The sequence below is a fragment of the Parasteatoda tepidariorum genome, chromosome 2 (assembly GCF_982258835.1).
Source record: "Parasteatoda tepidariorum strain Cologne lab strain chromosome 2, Ptep-v5.0, whole genome shotgun sequence".
NCBI lineage: Eukaryota > Metazoa > Arthropoda > Arachnida > Araneae > Theridiidae > Parasteatoda > Parasteatoda tepidariorum.
The window spans coordinates 15,557,731-15,577,455 of record NC_141756.1 but is presented as its reverse complement, the minus strand read 5'-3'; the positions used below and the strand labels follow the sequence as shown (position 1 = coordinate 15,577,455).

At 28.5% G+C, this 19,725-nt stretch overlaps 1 protein-coding gene across 4 annotated transcripts in view; it reads left to right on the top strand.

Annotated features, from left to right (window-relative positions):
* Nucleotides 1–19,725, top strand: part of LOC107448880 (endothelial transcription factor GATA-2-like) — a 304,855-nt gene that overhangs the window by 12,643 nt on the left and 272,487 nt on the right. The window lies entirely within an intron of this gene.

Genomic DNA, 19,725 nt, shown 5'->3' with positions numbered 1-19,725 from the left:
AATAGAAATATTTCATTAAAATCATAAATAATATAAAGATATATATGAATCTTTTCATTATCTTTTTAAAAATAATAATGGTTGATAATGCTTTGTAATTCTATTTTGCATTCGTAATACTTCTTTTTGTTAAGAATAACATAGTATTATATTGACGGAAAATATGTTAGTACCATAAAAAAGAAACAAAATATTGTATCAGTACTTTTTTTCCGCTGCCTCAAATTACAACTATTTCATCTTGATATCACGTTGAGGAAAAAGTGCGCAAATTTGGGATTATCTACCAAACGGTGTTTATTATCTCTGTACAACTTGACAAATTTAGTTTCTTCTCTTAGATTATCAGCTAGGCAGGAGAGATCGTATTTTGAAGTTGAGAAGATTAGTTCGTTATAGAGAATGATGTTTCCCGGGTGTGTCCGACCTCTGCGCTATGCAAAAAAATTGAATAGTCACCATTTGTTAAAACCATTGACTTTAATTTCAAAAATTTTTTTTTTCTATTCATAAAAAATATTTCTTATGTTGTTTAAGTGAACCTTGCGAGTTACGTTAGACGAAATACATGCTTATATTTTTTTAAATTATCAAAAATGCTTGAATTATTTCAATTATTTCTCACTAAATTATCATTTGATTTTGAGAAAAGAGAATTTTTATCAATATTCTTCTTGCTTCCTTAATTTATCTTGCTATCTATCATGAGCAGCCTTGCTTCACTTTTGAAACTTTGTTTTAAAAAAGGATAACTATTTTTTCAAATCAAAGATAACTGATGTTAAGAAGGAAAAAAAATTTTAATATTCAACATATTCTTTAAAACTATAAATTTATGGAGATTTTAGTCTTGTAGTCCTTTTAAAGATATTTAAAGAAATAAATAAAGTTTCCAGAGAATTCTTCCTTCATTTAAAATTTTATTTAAAAATATTTTCCGCAAATATAATTCAAAACTTATTACATACCGCTTTCGAATTTTTAACTGTACTTTTTTCCAGATATAACGCGTTTATGCTTGATTTTTGATACTGAGAAAAAGAAAAAATGCATTTTTTTTTCTTTACAAAAAAGAGGTAATATGTCAACATGTTAAAATGGAAAGGATTTTTTTCTATTGTTAGCTGATTTAGGAAAATAATAAAGAAAACATAAAAAGATATTTGTCTCTTTTAATGTCTTTATCCATGTATTTATAACGAATATTCGTTATTATTAATGTTTTTAGTAATCAAGTTTATCTTACTGCCTTTATTTTTGTTGTTCTTTTATTTTAGTTCGTTTCGATTTATTTTCATTTATTTCCTTGTTATTTTTACATTTATTTTCTTATTTGTTAAAACTGTTACCTGTTATTAATGCTACTTTGTTAAGATTTAAAATCTTAAAACGATATTAATAATAAAAATTTTTAAAAAATCGTTTTTAGATCAAACGTGCATTCATTTAAATCTCTCGACTCCTTTTGTTTTTAATAAAAATATCCGCTATTAAGAATATATATATATAATATATAATATATAATATATAATATATATATATATATATATATATATATATATATATATATATATATATATATATATATATATATATATATATATATATATATATATATATATATATATATATATATATGCTTGATTTTTGATATATATATATATATATATATATATATATATGCATTTTAGAGCAGCATACTGAAGAAAAATATACGTAATTTTCATTTTCAGTTTTGGTAAATTCATGTGCAAAACTATAATGTTTAAAAATGTTAATATGAAGCACTATTTTAAAATTTTTTTCAGTTTCTTCATTATTGTTGTCAATGTTTAAAAGCTTTTATTCCGAATCGTCATATCATATTTCTCAATGCACTGCATCTTTTAAAAAAAGTTACACGTAATTAAATTATATTAGTTTTAATTATATGCATTTAAAAGAATTTTTTTCAGGGAAATTGCTGATTATAATGCCGAAATTTACGTTTTCTTAAATAGTTAAATTAGCTAACTTATGGAATATTACTATTTTAATGTATATATGTTCATAGGTTAGAGTTAAAATATACAGTTTGTTCTGGAATAATTGGTACTTGTTTAAAAATAGTAATATTTTATTGACATCATGAATAATATAAAAAAATATATAAATCTCTTCATTATTTTTTTTATAATAATAATCGTTGAAAATGATTTGTAAATCTATTTTGAATTCGTAATAATCAAATATAGGTAGTTTCAAATGTTTTTAATACCCATGTTTATCTTACTACCTTTATTTAATTCTTTTGTTTTATTTTATTTTCATTTCTTTTTTCCTTTATTTATTTTCTTTCTCTTCTTAATTATTACCTGCATCAATTCTTAATGCTAGTTTGTAAAGATTTTACATCTTAAAATGATATTAATTAAAAAATTAAAAAAAATCATTTTTAGACTAAACTTGCATTCGATTAATTATCTCGACTCCTTTTTTTTTTAAGAATAAAAATTTGCATAAAACTTTAAAAAAATATTTGCAATTAAACAATTAAATATTTACCAGAAAATTGAACATAAGTTTTCAATTTTCCATGTTTCAAAGAAGGGAAAATTGAAAACTTATTTTAAAGCGAACATTATATACTTAATAACAGTATAAATACACTTGCTCAATTAGAAACATTTTTTGCTTTCGCATTATATACTCCAAATAATGTTACCTAAGTTTAAAATTTTTATCAAAACCAGAAGGTGTCATTAAATAATAGAGAATTCCTACATCCTCGCGTTAAAGCACCGGAAAAAGTACGACTAGTCGACACGGCGCCCGGAGAGGGAATTCGACGGGAGAGGCGTCTCGGGGCCGGTAAACACGGATCGCTGCACCGATGAAAGAGTGTGATAGCGGCCGAAGGGGATCGGGATGACTTACGGAGGGGCGCCTGTTTTTAACGGGAGAAATACGATGTAGTTTTCTAAATTAAAGTTCCCACAAACTTTTTTTTGTCTTTTTCGTAGCATTTTTTTTTATGCTGTTATCTTAAACGGAAGAAGATATCAGTTATTTAAGAATTCTGTCCTAATTGAGCAACATGTCATGTTTCCTTTAGTTTTTTTTCCTCCTTTAATGACATAATACTAAAAAAAAAAAAAAAAATCGTAATAGTAATGATACTTCAGATTGTTAGTCTAGTTTGAGTGATAATCAAATATTTGTATTTGTAAGCTTTTCAACTGATCTCTGAATGACTTAAAATGATTAATTGAATTAAACATGTAATCCTAATATTTTCAACAAATTTGAATGTTTTACTTATAAGTATTATAATAAAATATAAACAGAAAATAACCTAAATAATATTATAAACAATAGCATAATAACATAACTTAATACTTAAGAGGATCTTTAAAAGCGTGAAAATTGGGTAGTTTTTGTTAGAAGTTTTCTTAGAATAGAAATTTTATTAGTTGGATATTGGAATTGTGTGTGTGTCAACTATACTGATACTAAAACCCTGTACGTCAAGTTTCATAAAAATAATGAGAATTTTGTGAGATTAACCATCTTAATTAATTACACGAGTTAGTTATAGACGTGCATTGGCAAGCAACAGTCTATGACCATTATATTACTATTGCACTTTGATTACAATAATAAAATATATTTGTCGTTTAAAACAGCCTTATATTTTCAATACAGCAGCGTTTTAATATACATTTTTTAAGATATTTATCTTTTTAAATTATGTATATAAACAGCCGAAATCTAAGTAAAAGTTATTAAAATATCTGTTGACCAAAGACTTTTGCACGTTACTGTATTTTCTGCAACCATTTTTTATCAATAATAATAAAGGAAATATTAATTATTTTATTTCAAAAATTTTTGGTCACAAATAAGTTCTAGAACAATTTTCACATGAAATGTAGAATATAATATCATGAATAATAATCATATTTTAACATTATATGATCATGCAAATATAGGTGATCGTTGTGGACAGCCAAAAATTTTGAATATATATAGCTGACAGCAAAAAAAAAGAAAAGAAAGCTTTTAGCTTTAATAATATAAATAATCTTTTTTAAATGCTTCACGTCCTTTTAAATAACAAAACACTCTCAGAAAAATTGGCTCAAGACTTAAATTTGCTGCAATAAAGGCGATAATTTAATTTAAACCCTATTTTCTTCTAAACCAAATTATAATATAATATGTTCAAGAATTCATTTTCAGGGCAATATGTACCGAGAATAAAAGTGTGGTAAAAACTATTAGAATGTGACAAAATTCACTGTGTTTCTGGCTCTATGGGACCATTAAAAAAAATGGTAATTTTTACTGAAGCGCTCTACTAATGACTCTTGTAAAATTAACAGTAAAATATGGTTTAATAATATCTGATAAAATTTGGTAATCATGGTAAAATTTTTAATATTATCATGATACCTTAGAGTATTGCATAAAAGCCATTTATTTGGTAAAATTCACTTTTCAGTTTTGTGTTTTTACGAAATGGGCGGTATTAATAACTATAATTTCGAAAACAAGAATTTCCAGTAAACCTTTATTTTATGAACTGTTCAAACACTAAATTAGTGGTTTAAATACCGTATATTTCAGTTTTATTAACCAGTATTATGGTTTACCAGAAATGTCATTTCCATTCAGTAGGGTAATTTTACCAGGATGTTTTTCTCCATGTGGTTTAGTTCTGCACGGTATTGAGATTGCTACAAAATTAAGCTATATTAAGGTTCAACGTTTTTCAAAATTTCAATAACAATAATAATTTCATATCTTTTAAGCAACTGTATAGAAGAGAGGTTATGATTAAATACCAATATTAATTAGTGATAGCAAAATATTTTTTTTAATATTAAAGATTTTAAGTTTAAATATTTTTTATGCAATCTTTTTACGGAATTTTTTTCCCTGCCATACATCATATAATATATATCACATAAAGATAATTGTCATCATGCATTTTAGTTGGACTGAAAAACTACGCAATATGATCATTAATAAACAATCAAGTTCTAAATACGTTGGTTGTCATCAGCATATAATTAATACGAGTGACATCCCAGTAAATAATTTACTTCTTTTTCATTTAATAGTATTTAACAGTAAAATTTTTTTATCATCCCTTTTTACTCTGTTTTTAACAAAAATTCAAAACTAAAGGTCAAAAACTAAAAGTGTTATAGCATTATTATATTATAAAATTATAGCATGATATTGTCTTAATATGCAAGCATTTCTGATAAATGAATTTAATTACCATTTTACCATGAATTTAATTACCATTATTAAATGGTAAATAATTCTTCCTTAATTAGTAATATTAGCTTTTTAACGATATTTAATTAAAACTGTTTACAATCAACATATGCAATTCAATAATAATAATCACTAACTACTTAAAATTTTAAAATAATATTAAGAATACAACTTTCTCACAATTGCTAAATAATCCCTGATGCTAATCTTTATGAAAAAAAGAAATGAATAATAGATTAAAATTACGATTTTCATTTTTTGTAGACTTCCTTTGGCTCTAATTTTCATTCTTGTGCTATATAACAAGTTCGATACAATTATGCAAGTACACTATATTAATTATCTTTTTCTATAATTTTCACCTTAACGAAAAACCTGTGAATACTTGAGATGTTATCCGTTACTTTTTATTCAATTATCAACATATTCTAAAGCAAAATTAATTGGTCTTAATCGAATTGGGAATAAAATTATTTATAAATTGATGTCTTTTTATTTTTAAGTTGGAAAAAGTAAGAAAATTATTATAGTTCGCACAAAATACCCAAAAGTTCTAAAATAAAAAAAATGGCTAATTTCGTTAAAATATAAATATATAAAATACTTTTCTATTAGGGGAATGTTCTACTCTGGATTTAAACGCTTAATAATATATTTATAATTTAACAACTACATTTATAACAGGGTTGGGTTTTTGACGTCAAAAACTGGTTTTTGACATGACAGTGGTAAAAACCGTTAAAAACCTACTGTTTTCTTTAATTTATGGCATATAGCGGACAATATATTATTTTCACATAATTGCCTTTATAAATGAGTGTTGTAAATGATTACTATTGGTTTTGCAACTGTATACATGTATTCTTATAAAAGTATATACATTCATATAGAAATATTGTAATATACTTATTGAAAATAGTGATACTTACTTTTATCATTATAGCTTGATTTGCAAAGGATTCAAAATTTTGCACTTCTTAATTCTTAGAAATAAACAAACAAAAAAGCTTGGAACTATTAATAAATTCAAGAACTAAAAAGAAGAATTTGGCATTTCTTAAGTATTAGAAATAAGCTAAACAAAACTTTCAAAACTACTAACAAACTCTAAGTCAAGAATGACTTGACATTCTTCAGTAATGTAATATGCTAAACAAAATTATGCTGTGAAATGTTTGAAATTTTGTTTAATATCCTAATATTTCACTTCAAATAATATGTTTTGATGTAATCATGCTGGGAAAATGCAAGAATCTGTTCTTAAATATCTTTTAACAACTTTTTTTCTAATTTTATTGCCCAAAAATGAATTAATTTTAAATTATAAGCAGTTAAACTCAAATAAAAATACAGTTTTACCAAAACTATGGGTTTTTGACAGTTTTTGACGTTTTTGACAGAGGGGTTTTTGACATGACGGTAAAAACCATGGTATGAACCGGTAAAAACCGTCATGTGTCAAAAACTTGCCAACCCTGATTTATAATAATAAAGTTTTTAGCTGTTCTAAATTAATTTCAGATATTCAAAATCAGTTAAATTATTTAAACCGCAGAAACACAAGGAAGTGTTTGTATAGTGGAATTAATGATCAGCAACAGTGATTTTCTTTTTGTTTGGAAAAAACCAAAATGTAAACAAAATCTCATTAAATCAAAGGGGGAACATTGGAATGATGAAGATTGATTAAAATTTAAAATTGTATTTCCTATTCATTTTAATTTTTAAGGTATGTCAAGATTGCAAAAAAAAAGTTTTTTAAGGTTTTTTCAATGCAAAAGAAAAAAATTTAATTATAATTACATAAAATTTCATAATTAAATTTGTTTAAAAACTTATATTCATTAAATATTTAACTTAACCCTTTCTAAGGCCAAGGTTTGTATTCTTACCATCAATTTTGAAATATTCATGGTAAATTGCTTTTGCAATTCAATTTTTTGCTGCCATCCGTTAATAATTTAAGTTCTCATTAAGTATGTTTTAAATTTAATAGCCCTATTAATAGCAATTTAATAGCAATTGGTCAAATAATTTTTCTTTTCATAAATCAATTTCAGTCTCAAAATTATTTCGATATACCATTTCTGGAAGTATATAGCCTATTAAAGTATTAAGCCAATGATTGAATTCATTAAAAATTTAATCTCTTCAAAAAAACAAATCTAAAACCTAATTAGCGTCTTTAATTGTCTTTTTTTTTTACTGGATGCTCACGATCGGTCCTCACGTTCTCTGCATGGAATATGAAGGATGAATTGCTTTCACAATTTTAAATTTGTATTAACTATTCTAATTTCTAGAAACCAGACGCAGACACATGGTGTTAAAAATCCATCAGAGCTGGGGGGGGGGAGAAAATGGCACCAAGAAGGTAAAAACTTAGAACAAATGGAACAAACGATCGCTCGTAGAGTGACGTCATCACCTCGTCTACAATGATGTAAAAGCGATTCCTGGACTTGCTTAAGGATGTTGCTGTTTAATTGATGTTGTCTGCTGAAACGGTGCTAATCTATTCTATGAGATCCTCCGGTGTGTCCACAAGCTCTTCAAAAACTAAGGATTTAATGCGATCTCATAGGAAAAAGTCTCGCCGATTGAGATCCAGATAGCATAATTTTGCACTGTAATTGAGGTAGGCCAAACCTCAACTAACCTCCACCTTTCGTCTCCTTTAGATTCAGAGCCACTGTACATTTTTCACAATTTTAATTCTCTCGAAACAGTTTGCGATGTTCTGCGATTAGTTTGTTTTCATCCTCTTATCAAGCCTCAGATTTGTCAGGTCGAATTCTCGAACGTTCTGTATTCTGAAACATTCTGTTACCACTTAACGGCACACTGCCATATCGATAATAGCATACACTTGCAGTTGAGTATGTTCGCTTAACTGTACCTGGCACATACCATACAATATTCTAGGGTATGAACTAAATATATATATATGATATGCATAACTGTTATTTTTACCATAAAAATATTTTTTTTGATACTTAAAAAGTTATTCCAATATCCTAAGCTCATTAAAATTTCTAAAAACTTTGAATTTTTCTTTAATTTTAAAGTAATTTAATCAGAAAAGTAAAACGTGGAAAATAAATCGACTTTCATTCACAATACTCTAGATAAATATATATTTTTTAAACTCAAAACTGCTAACATTTAAAACCTACAAAAATAAAAATTTGTACAAAAAAAATTATCTTTTCATAGTCTGTTGTAAGATAAACAGCAATTTTTGGAAAGTGTTAAAATATAAAAAATTTTTAAAATTAATTAAATTGTTATTTGACCGTTTTAAAGCTCAGATCTCTTTACGGCTTGATAGTATATATAGTTTAAAATGTTCGCTTTTTTTTGTGTTTAAATCACTTAAATTGTGGCTTTTTTTATTTTCCTTGCCGAAAGATCTTCAGAAAAACAGCCTTAATTGATTCTTGAAAGGCTTAAACTTAACTGACGAGGCAAAACATTTCACTAAATAAACTCAGCGTGTGATATTGTGACATAAACATTGACAAAACGTCTGTGTGTGGCATATGGTGACAGTTGCCGTAACTGTTACCCTTTTTTCTCTCTCCTAATATCCATAACCAGGCGTGGGTGCGGCAAAGGATGTTCTGTCCTTTGCCAAATCGACTGTCATGAGAGATAAGGTCTTGATAGAGCGCACAGATGAGGGAAAAACAGTTGACATGAATTTTGCCGCTTCAGAGCACTAGACGGCGTGCGTCTCTCGGCTAATGAAGGGTTCGCTGTTTTGCATCCTCATGACTTATATTTTAAGCGCTTTTCTCATTAGGGGAAAAAAAATTGTTTTTTTTTTTTCATTGCCGTCCATATTGTCAGCAAAATATTTTTTACAGCTTTTGTAGATTTTGCGTCTATCCCTTTTTTGCGAAGTCTGTATATATATATATATATATATATATATATATATATATATATATATATATATATATATATATATATATATATATATATATATATATATATATATATATATATATATATATATATATATATATATATATATATATATATATATATATATATATATATATATATATATATATATATATATATATATATATATATATATATATATATATATATATATATATATATATAATATATATATATATATATAATATATATATATACCACGAATTACTCGATCAAACGCATTATTAAACGGTCACACCAGTAAAATTTACTGTTACAGAGAATTGAAGTTGTTACTTTGAACTCCTTCCCAACTCAAATAATTGAAAAATAGAGATTAATCGTTGTTAAGAAGAACTACAGTATATATCAGAGAAAATATGTTTTTTTTTCTTCTTTATTTTTAGTTATTGAAGACTGGCGAGGAATTCTTTTCGTTTTGGTGCACATGTTGGTGTTTTAAATAATAGTTATATTTTATTTTATTTTATAACCGTCGTTGAACAGCCGGTCCCAGTCGTCGGGTTTACTACTATTATTGTTCAACTCCGTAGCCTTGTAATTTTGAACCCAATACAGAAGACAAGGAAACTCCTGGATCAAGTATTTGGAGAAATTTGCCGTCGTGAAGGACTTTTTAATCAAACTAACCTGCACTTGCGTTACATGGTGATAAAAACAACGAAAACCACCCGTTGCCAGATGGTAAGGGGACTCTAACCCACGATCCGTCTACCACTAAGGATATTTCACGCTAGCACTGTGGTCGGTGCAAGCCGGATGCGGAATTCGTATCGACCAGCCATCGCTGGGATTCGAACCAGGTTCACCTCATTCGAAGGCAAACGCTCTATCCCCTGAGCCGCCACGGCTCAAATAATAGTTATAAATCTTTTTCTTTTTCATCAAAAATAATAGTTGTTTTATCAATTAACCGGATCCGATTCGTTGGAGGAAGCTTATTGAGATTGCTTTGGCATGTAGTAGGCTGTAGTTCATTTGATGAAAAAAAAGAAGCCCTTCCTCGTATGATTGACAAGGTGTCTTTGATAAATAGCCAAAGCATAAAAATGCTACAATTTCTTAATATTATAAGCCTGTAATTTTCGTGTTGAACAAAAACCAAAAATAACAGAAATAAAAAATGGCAAAGTAGTAAAATTGTAAATTTCAAAAGAAAAAGGCATATATTGTGCTCTAACATACATTTCATTTAAGCAAAATGAATCATTTTCATTATTTGTTTGATATGAAAACGTTAACTAAAATTTTTTAGAAATTTAGCGGTAATTTCTTCATTGGTTAGTTATATCAACCAGTTTGAAAATGTTGTCTAAAAATACGAGTTTGGACGTTGATTACTAAAAATTATTACAATTCTAATTGATAACTGTTTCATAATAATCAACTATTTCTAATACTTATTATGGATAATCATGATTAAAGAATATTCTACTCGAGATTATACGTATTTATGTAATCCATGGTCTATGATATCAAAATGTCATATATTATCAAGTAATTTTATAACTACGAATTTTGATTGTTCAAGTCATAAGGTAATAGATAGGTATTTTATGAAACCATAAGCCGAAATTGTATTTACATTTATTTTTTTCAGATTGTGCTAAAAATACTAATATTTCTGTCAAAGGAATTCTCATCGGCATCAAACTATTTTATTTTAGTTTGAAAGGCAAGCAAAAAATGTTTTTTAAAATGTACAACTTTGACATTTCATTGACAAGTTTTTGTAACGGTAGCTTACGATCACACAAGGTTTTGTAATTACAATCACAATAATAATCAAAACTATGTTTATTTGTAATGACGATTACAAGCAATTGATCACTTAATTAATTTATCCTTATTTGAAATTAATTATATTTTTGCCCAAGTCTCTCGAGTAGAACGTGAATTCATGGAACAGTTTACCGTTGCATCAAGAATCAGTATTTTTCTTATGTTAATAAGTAATCATAAATACGTATAAATATATAATACATATAAAAATCTCTTGTAATCATAGCCAAGGGATACGACTACGAGTAATCATAAGTTGCGATTAATGCTACACTGATTACGTGATTATTCACAGTAATTTCCAATGTTAAGACTTCTTATCAAATGTATTTTTTCAACATAAAACTATATTTCATGCTCAGAAATATGAGACTGTTATGTCGAAAGTAAAACAATATTATTATAATCTCGTAGTTAAAGTTTACATCTTGCAATAATGACTGCAACTATGATTAAAAGTATAAATAGTTGTACTCACGATTGCGATTGTAATTGATTACCTGATTGTTTGATTCCTTATCTGCAATCAATTATATTTTTGTCCAACTCTGCTACCCAGAACGAGTTCGAATGATTCAGTAGTTGTATGAATGTAAAGGGATAGTCTGCTATTGTACTACTACTTAAACACTTATGAGTATAAGTAATCATAAGGTGCGTATTAATAAGTTATACGAATAAGAGTTTCCTGTGAACATAAGTAGCGACCAAAAGTAATCAGAAGTCATTATTACTATGTCCCTTTTTAGTTGATTATTTATGATAGCTATTTAAAACATAAAACCTTCTTAAGAAAAATATTTTTTTCAACATGAAACTAAGCATTAAAAGTAAAATTTGTTGAAGCAGTCTTGTCTTTTGGTTGCTTCTTTTAATCATAACTACGACTGTAATTTGATTATGATGATAATTTCATAATGTAAATGTTTACATGCAAACACGATTAGATTTCAAGACATTCATTTTTTGATTGATTGATTCCTTACTCATATCAATTATTTGTGCATGCTGCATAAAATGGGGGTGGGGGGGGGTTAAATTTAGAAAATTTCTAAATGAGCATTATTTTTTACTATCTGTCCCGAATTAGATCCCTGATAACAAATTTAATGACATTAAAAAGTCTGTGTAAATTTCAGATCTTCTAAAGCTTCTAACTACACTTTTCATAAGTAGAATATTAATTATTATTCCATTATGGTGAAAGTCATTAATTAGTTCAAGTGTGAAGATTAATTATTTCTTATGATTTTTCCTTTCATTACAAATGCATCCAGAAAATTTAACCAATTATTTTGAACAAAAGTTGTTCCCGGAACATATTTCATAATTACTTCAAATTTCTTTTATGTTAAGAAAGTAATTAAAATCAATAGCCATAACTATCAGTGTCACAAACGAAACGGAAATCAAAATAACGCAAAGATAATTAAATAAGTGCTTTCAGCTTGAAAAGCTTTCATGGAAGAAATTTTAATCTGATATCCTCTTACGCTTTAACTCACAAAAGTATTCTTTGTTTTGCCCATTTAGAGTTTATTTTATTATTATTACAGAGTTTTTTTTCTTTTTTATTCACCCGATTTTCCGACTCAACTCAAACTTATTTGCGGCTCGCAATAAGCTTATCTAATTTCTGAAACTCGAATAAATGACATCTAAATTACGCCTGAAAGCCGACTTTAATCCATCAAGATGGCTGCTATGCTCCAAGATGGCCGCTTGGTTCATTCATTATTATGCGGCAACGTCATTTGTCTCTGACCAACTGCGTGACAGATGACGTCAGTAGGCGGGGTCAGTCTTAGTCGCATCAGTCAACATGACGTTGCTATCTGTTCCCGTGATGCTCGGGACATCGATCTTCCAGTTCCTCTGTTGAGGAAGTATAAATGTATTTGGTATTGATGCCCGGGATTTCCAGATGTATGCGGGAATGTATAAATCTCCTTCTATAGAACGAGAGAATTTGGTGACGGTATTTGTAAAGATGCCTTCTTTTTCTTTCACTCCTATTTGAATTTCGTACATCACTATCATAAATGCAGACTTTTCTACCTAAGAACTTGATCATGGTAGAAAGAGCCACTTTTTCTTTTGATACGTTATAGGGAATTTTTGTATTTATTTTGCGCTATCTAAGCACAGGGTTTTGATTTCAGTTTTTGTTGCTTTAATTTAATTTCGAATTGTAGTCATTGGATTGAAAATGGAAAGTACACAAATATTTATTATACAACTTTCAGGTTACGCAATTAATACCTAAAACTACCTTTTTAAGCTAAGACGCTCTAAGCAAAACACATCGAACTAAAAACTTATGATCATTTCCTTTAAACTCTAGTTTCATTTATGCAAACAGAAAAATTACTAAAAACTTATAAATTAAATAAAAGAAAAACAAGAATCCTATAATAAAGGTTGTATACGAGAAGATAAATTGTTGTTAAATAAAAGCTTTATATTACCATTGATTTAAAAAATGTTAAAAAATTCGATAAAAGTTTCAATAAATGGCAACATTATTCTATTCAGTCACCGATTCATTTCTTGTTCTTGATCTTTATCACTGAATTTGAAGTTTAATCTACAATCAGAGATTTGAATCCGTGAAGCTAATTACGATTTACTATTTTGCATAATTTCAACTATTCAGATTTTTTGCTTAAGTGATACGCGGAACTTTTGGGCTACATGAAAGGGGAGAGGAGATTGAAGCCATTGATTTTACTCAGTTATAAAAGAAAGATATGCGTCTTCAAGAAGTGTAAATGATCTGTCTTTTTCAAAAGTAATAGTATTTGATCAAATCAACCCAAAACAAATAAATTAATAGTTTAAAATAATTTGACTTTTAAGTTGAATCTGCATTGCCATTTTCGTTAATTATAATGTTATGAGCAGCCGTGACTCCTGGGATAGAACGCATGCCGTCCAATGACGATGGCTGATCGATGCGATTTCCGCACCCGGCTCGCACCGACCACACTCTGACGTAAAATATTCTCAATGGTAAATGGATCATGAATTGGGGCCTCCATGTCGTTAGGCTAATCATGGGAAGTTTCCGCGGTTTTCCTTTCTATGTAACAAAAATGAGGGTTAGTTCCATTAAAAAATCTTCCATGAAAGCAAATTTCTCCGTATACTTGATCCAGGAGTTTCCTTGTCTTCTGGATTGGGTTCAAAATTACTAGGCTACGGAGTTAAAATTTCGTAAACGTAAACTCAAAATTGGGTCAGCTTTTTATATATATATAGTTAATTCTTGAGAGAAATTCATTGATTTTCATTGTATCACTGTCTGTAATTTGATTTGCATTTGAGGCATTTAACATCATTAATCTTTTGAACTTAATTCAGGAGATGGGAGATCTTCTGAGTTGCACATAAGGTTAACACAACTTTCGTGGATAATATTTTAGCGAAACTAATTTCGAAACAAATGTCTGCATTGAATGGAAAAAGACACCACAAATAGCTCCCATCCCTACTATTTTTGCTTAAGTAAATTGCGTATTTTTATAAAGTTTTAAAATTAATATAAATATTTCTTGCAAAGAGGCAACTTTTATATTAACATTATCATACATTATAGTTACCATATTTATATATATTTAAACTCGAGAGAACAACATGACATTTCACATAAATACAATAGTCTCATATCTTAAACAATAAATAGAATAGCATATTTCAAATCAGATACAATAGTATGATCGTATTTCACACTAGATTGAATATCATTAAATTTTATTTCTATGTAATACTAGCATGCTTCAAATTAGATAAAATATCATGACACTAATATAATAGCATAACTCTAGACGGATTAACATGACGTTTAAAACTTAAATATTTTTTCTATATTATCTATTGGAGATATGAATACAACAATCCCATACCTGAAATTATAGACAGAGTAGTGTGAAAATTGAAATTTGGCATAATACTATATCAAAAAGTAGTTACAATAGCTTTAAATTTCTAACAGACATGATGGTATTATTCTTCGAACTGGAATTAAATTTGAAGTTAGATAAATTTAAAAAAAATAAATAATTACAGGGTGCAAAATAAATAAATAAATAAAATCCGGCCAAAGAATATTTAATGTGACCTTAGAAAATAAATAAATTAGCAAAATATAACAAATAATTATAAGAATGGTGTTTTACTAAAAAATAAATTGAATTGATTTCAAGGAGCCAATCTTTTGCAGCGACGCAGAGGCGAAAACGTTTATTGAAATTTTCAGCAATGGACTATAAATATCCCATTCTCGCTGAAACGATTGCTTTAAAGAATCCAAAATTTTGTTTGCAACGATTTCAAACTGCGGTTTTTCTTGTTTAAGCAATTCTAAAATCACAGATCTCTTACTTGACATTGTAACAAAAGCCAAAAAACAATACATACCGTCATGTGGGGCTACTTTGTGCAGGATTTCGCAGTTTCTGAACTTTGACATGTAAAAAAACTATGTTAATTCAAACTTTAGTAAAATTTATCGATATTATATTTATAACTGGACTCAGACGAATGAATTTGATCAATATGGGCATTATTTGCATGTAATATTTACAAATAATGAGTCAAAACATACCTTACACAAAGTAGCCCCCAAGTGGGGCCCCCAGTGCATTTTTTTTTCATTTTCCGTTTATTTGTTATTAATTTTCTATTTTTTTTAACACTAACATGATATAATTGTTTATTTATATATAAATAAAATATTTTGCACCTGCGACAATTGTTTTATCAACGTCTTTGCATTTCACAGCTAAAGCTTCCGCGCACACTTTTCGACTTCCGACGTTCTCGGAAAGTTGTTGACATTGGATGAACGAAACACACTCTGAGATTGTTTTAAAATTCGAAAAATGTTTTGTAGTAATAGAGGAGACTTCTATCTTCAAATTCCACACATTTTTAACGTGAAAAAAACATAATACTGAATAGCAGCACTTGAAAAGTGCCAATTTCGAATTTGCACAAAGTAGCCCCACATGACGGTAAACTAAGACATATTAAAATATTTTATAATAAGTAGTCGACAAAAATAAATGAACAAACAAATAAGAAAGAAGTTGGTTAATTTCTCTTCCATAAAGCATTAATTTTATTAATTAATTTTTTTTTTGTTGCTTTAGATGCAACTGCCTTTTTTGCTTAAACTAGATACTTTAGGCTAGATACAACTGCATAACATTTCGAATCAAATACAATATTTCTTATTTTTAAAAAGACATAATGATTAGTAAGGCGTCTAAACATTTATACCAAAAACTCAGTGGAGAAAAACTGACATAATTAGATGTATAGAAAAAAAAATCGGATTTGAAATCTTTAAAAAAATTATAAGATCTTTAATTAACATTAGAACTTATAATGAGCAAATTGTATTTTTTTGCTGCTTCTTTTAATAAATGTGTGCTTTTCTTTCCCTCATTTGAAATCTAGAAATACAAGTGAAAAGAAATAATCTTAAGTGTAGAACATACATTTGCTCATATCTCATATCTGTTCATCTCATAAATCTCTGTTCCTTTGCTCATAATGTATCTGTGTTAGAACTGGTTTCGGCTGGAGATATTCAGGCATTCCTGGCTGATAAGGATTTGCGGGGATCTATGCTGAACTGGTATTCTTTTAGAACATTTTGGGTTTTGTTCGTAATAATGAAGAGAAAGATCTCTTAAATTTTGTAATACATTTTTTATGATCTATTTGTATTCAATACCAGAGTGATAAATTTGAGGGATAATAGAATATTACGAGGCAAACACTTTTTGCCATTGAACACAAGATCGTGAATAAAAAGTGCTACTGATATAATGAATTTTATACCTGAAAATCAAATAAAAGAAACAAATATAAAGGATACAAAAAAGATTGAAAGATTTAAAAAAACAAACATATATAGTTATTATAAATTATTATAAATTTTACATTTCGTAAATAATTTTGATTCATTTAGCATTTTTGCATAAAAAAATCATGTCAAAATACATATTGGAAAGAAATTCATCTTCACAAAGTTGTTTTTCTGGACATGTCATCCTCTACTTTTTACAAAATTCGCATAAATTGCTTTTAGAAACACTGTTATAAATTTCGGAATGAATTGTGATAACATCTTTCAAATTCGTTGCTACCTTAATAAGATGCAAAGCTGAACCATATTTGTAAGATTTTGCATAGCATTACGGTATTTTAGCCTCACAGCGCATGCGCGAAAATTTCCCTACAAAGGTAAGTATAAATAAAGTTATGTTACAAATGACGGGAGAAAAACACCCTGCGGAATCTTCGCTTTAATGCTCAATCCTAGCATTTTAAAATCTGATTACGCGATATCGTGGTTCAACTTGGTTCATGGTTGAAAGACAATCCTATTAAGTCCTGTTCAATTTGAAATCTTACTAAGGTACTACTCAGTTTAAAATCCTACAAAGGTTACAGAAAATTTGTTTGATATTGTCGTTCAAGGTTGAATCTATTTTTTTTTTCAGAAATTGTACCCTATTTCTTTTGAAGTTCATCAATAGTGACGCATATCAAGCCTTCATTTTCTGCATTTACTAAATAGTCCGAGGTGGATCCTGGCCTTCTGAATAAGCTTTTTACAGACTAGGCTTTTACAGCCTGTGCACTCTCAGAAATAAAACTCTCACATTTGACGATTCAGCATTCCTTGAGCCGTCTTTCGTTAATTTTGAGAGTCATACGTTGTTGCGAAATCACGTGATTTGTAACGAAACATGAACTCTCCAATATATAACGAAAATTTTTATTCAATTACGGAACATCATCGTAGCGCATTGTGGGAAATTTTAAACTAGAATGAAGACTAGACGATAGAAAATAAAGTGACGATAAAGTCGACCGGTTGCATGTTGGTCAAGGAGTTGGTCTTGAATTGGCACCAGGAAGAACCCGGGTCGTTACACCCGGCATGGGTGTAATTTATCTCTCTGTTATATCAGTTTTTCTTGTGTAGTTTGGTGCTTTACATTGCCCACGATAAAGTGACTAATAGAAAAGTTAGGCTATTAGGTGCGCAGAATTTTTTTTTTGGGAGGGGGGGGTTGGAAGAAATAGGTAGGTATAAAAAAAGTAAAGGAAGAACTCCCTAAGTAAGAACTCCCCTAGTCGTTTGTCTGGACCCGTGGCGGTGACTATGGTAACGAGGTAAGTAAGGGTGTGGAGTCACTGTTTAGGACATGTTTTGACCCGGGTTTAAAATCTTTTTCTTCGGTCTTTTGTGCTAGTCCTAGAGTAAATAGAAGCTACCCTCCCTGAAATGCGCTATTCTTGTTTCCATAGCAGCAGACGGTCTCAGTCTTAGTGGCGGGGGGAGTTCTTATCTCAGACAATCTATAGGTAAGTATTTTATTTACATCGCACTAGAGCTTCACAATGGGCTATCGTCTGGGAAACATCCCTGTGGATGATCCGAAGACAAGTCATCCCAATTTTGATCGGCTGCAAAGGGGATGACTCCTCCTCTTATCTGCAAACTGGAGTAAATAGAATGACGAAATATTTTTTTTAATTTTGACGAAATTCGTTTCTTCGAAGAAGTTATGATAATTGTGTAGTCACTTTTGACGAAATTTTTAGTCGGAGCATATACCAGGAAACAGTTCCATCAAAAACGAGGAAAGTTTCGTGAAATTTAAGTATCCATTTTCTACAGTGTTTACCAGTTATGGTCCAAAAATCTTTTTTATAAGCCATCTAAAATCCTCAAATTTGTGAATCAAATTTGAGATGGATTGATTGAGAAATTTTTGAATCAAAAATTCAAATAGTTTCTGCTAGTGTATGTTGATCTGGCATTGAAGATTACTTAGCGTTGATATGAAGAGGCTCTTTAAATGAGCGGCATAGCTTCAAATGGGATCATTATGATCATGCACAAGACATCCAACGTATTCTCATCGGCACATTGAACAAAAAAGGATGGTTAAGTTTGGTAATGACTTTGAGAAAATTTAACTATGAAATATGATTTCATAAGTCGTGGCAAAATTTGAAAATTTTATCATGGTGCATTAGAGCAGGGTACAAAAATCATTTATTCGGTTGAATTTACTTTTCAGTTTTGTATTTTTCATTAAATGTGTGGTAATAAGTACTATAATTTTAAAAAACCAGAATTTCTGGTAAAGCATTACCGCATGATCGGAAAAGAGGGCCACACAAGTGGTTTAAATACGATATACTTTGGTTTTATTAACCAAAATTTTGTTGATGTTTTTTTTCTTCTCCGTTCCCGAGTTATATTTCAATCTAACATCCTGATGTTAAAATTTGTTTTGCAAGAATTTTAAATAGCGGAATATTTGTTTTTCTTTCGATTAAATTTGACTTTATGGATTGATTGACTTTCTTTATTCTGCTAAGGCATCTATTTTCCCAAGTGAACAAAGTTATCGACAACGTTGAACATTTGGTTAGTTTTTCATTTTTAGGTTTGGTTTGAAAAAAGTTTTTCGGAGCTAAGGAAAAATCGTCTTTTTTTTGGCTATGTTAAATTATTAATTAATATTCAGCTAATGCAATTGTAAAATTATACCCATATTTTTTATGGTTTTACATAAATTAAGTTATTGGTTTTTAGAGATTTTGTGTGAGGATTCTCAAAATTTTTCTACTTTTTAAAATAAAACATAATAGTTTCTGCAAGAAGAAAATTCT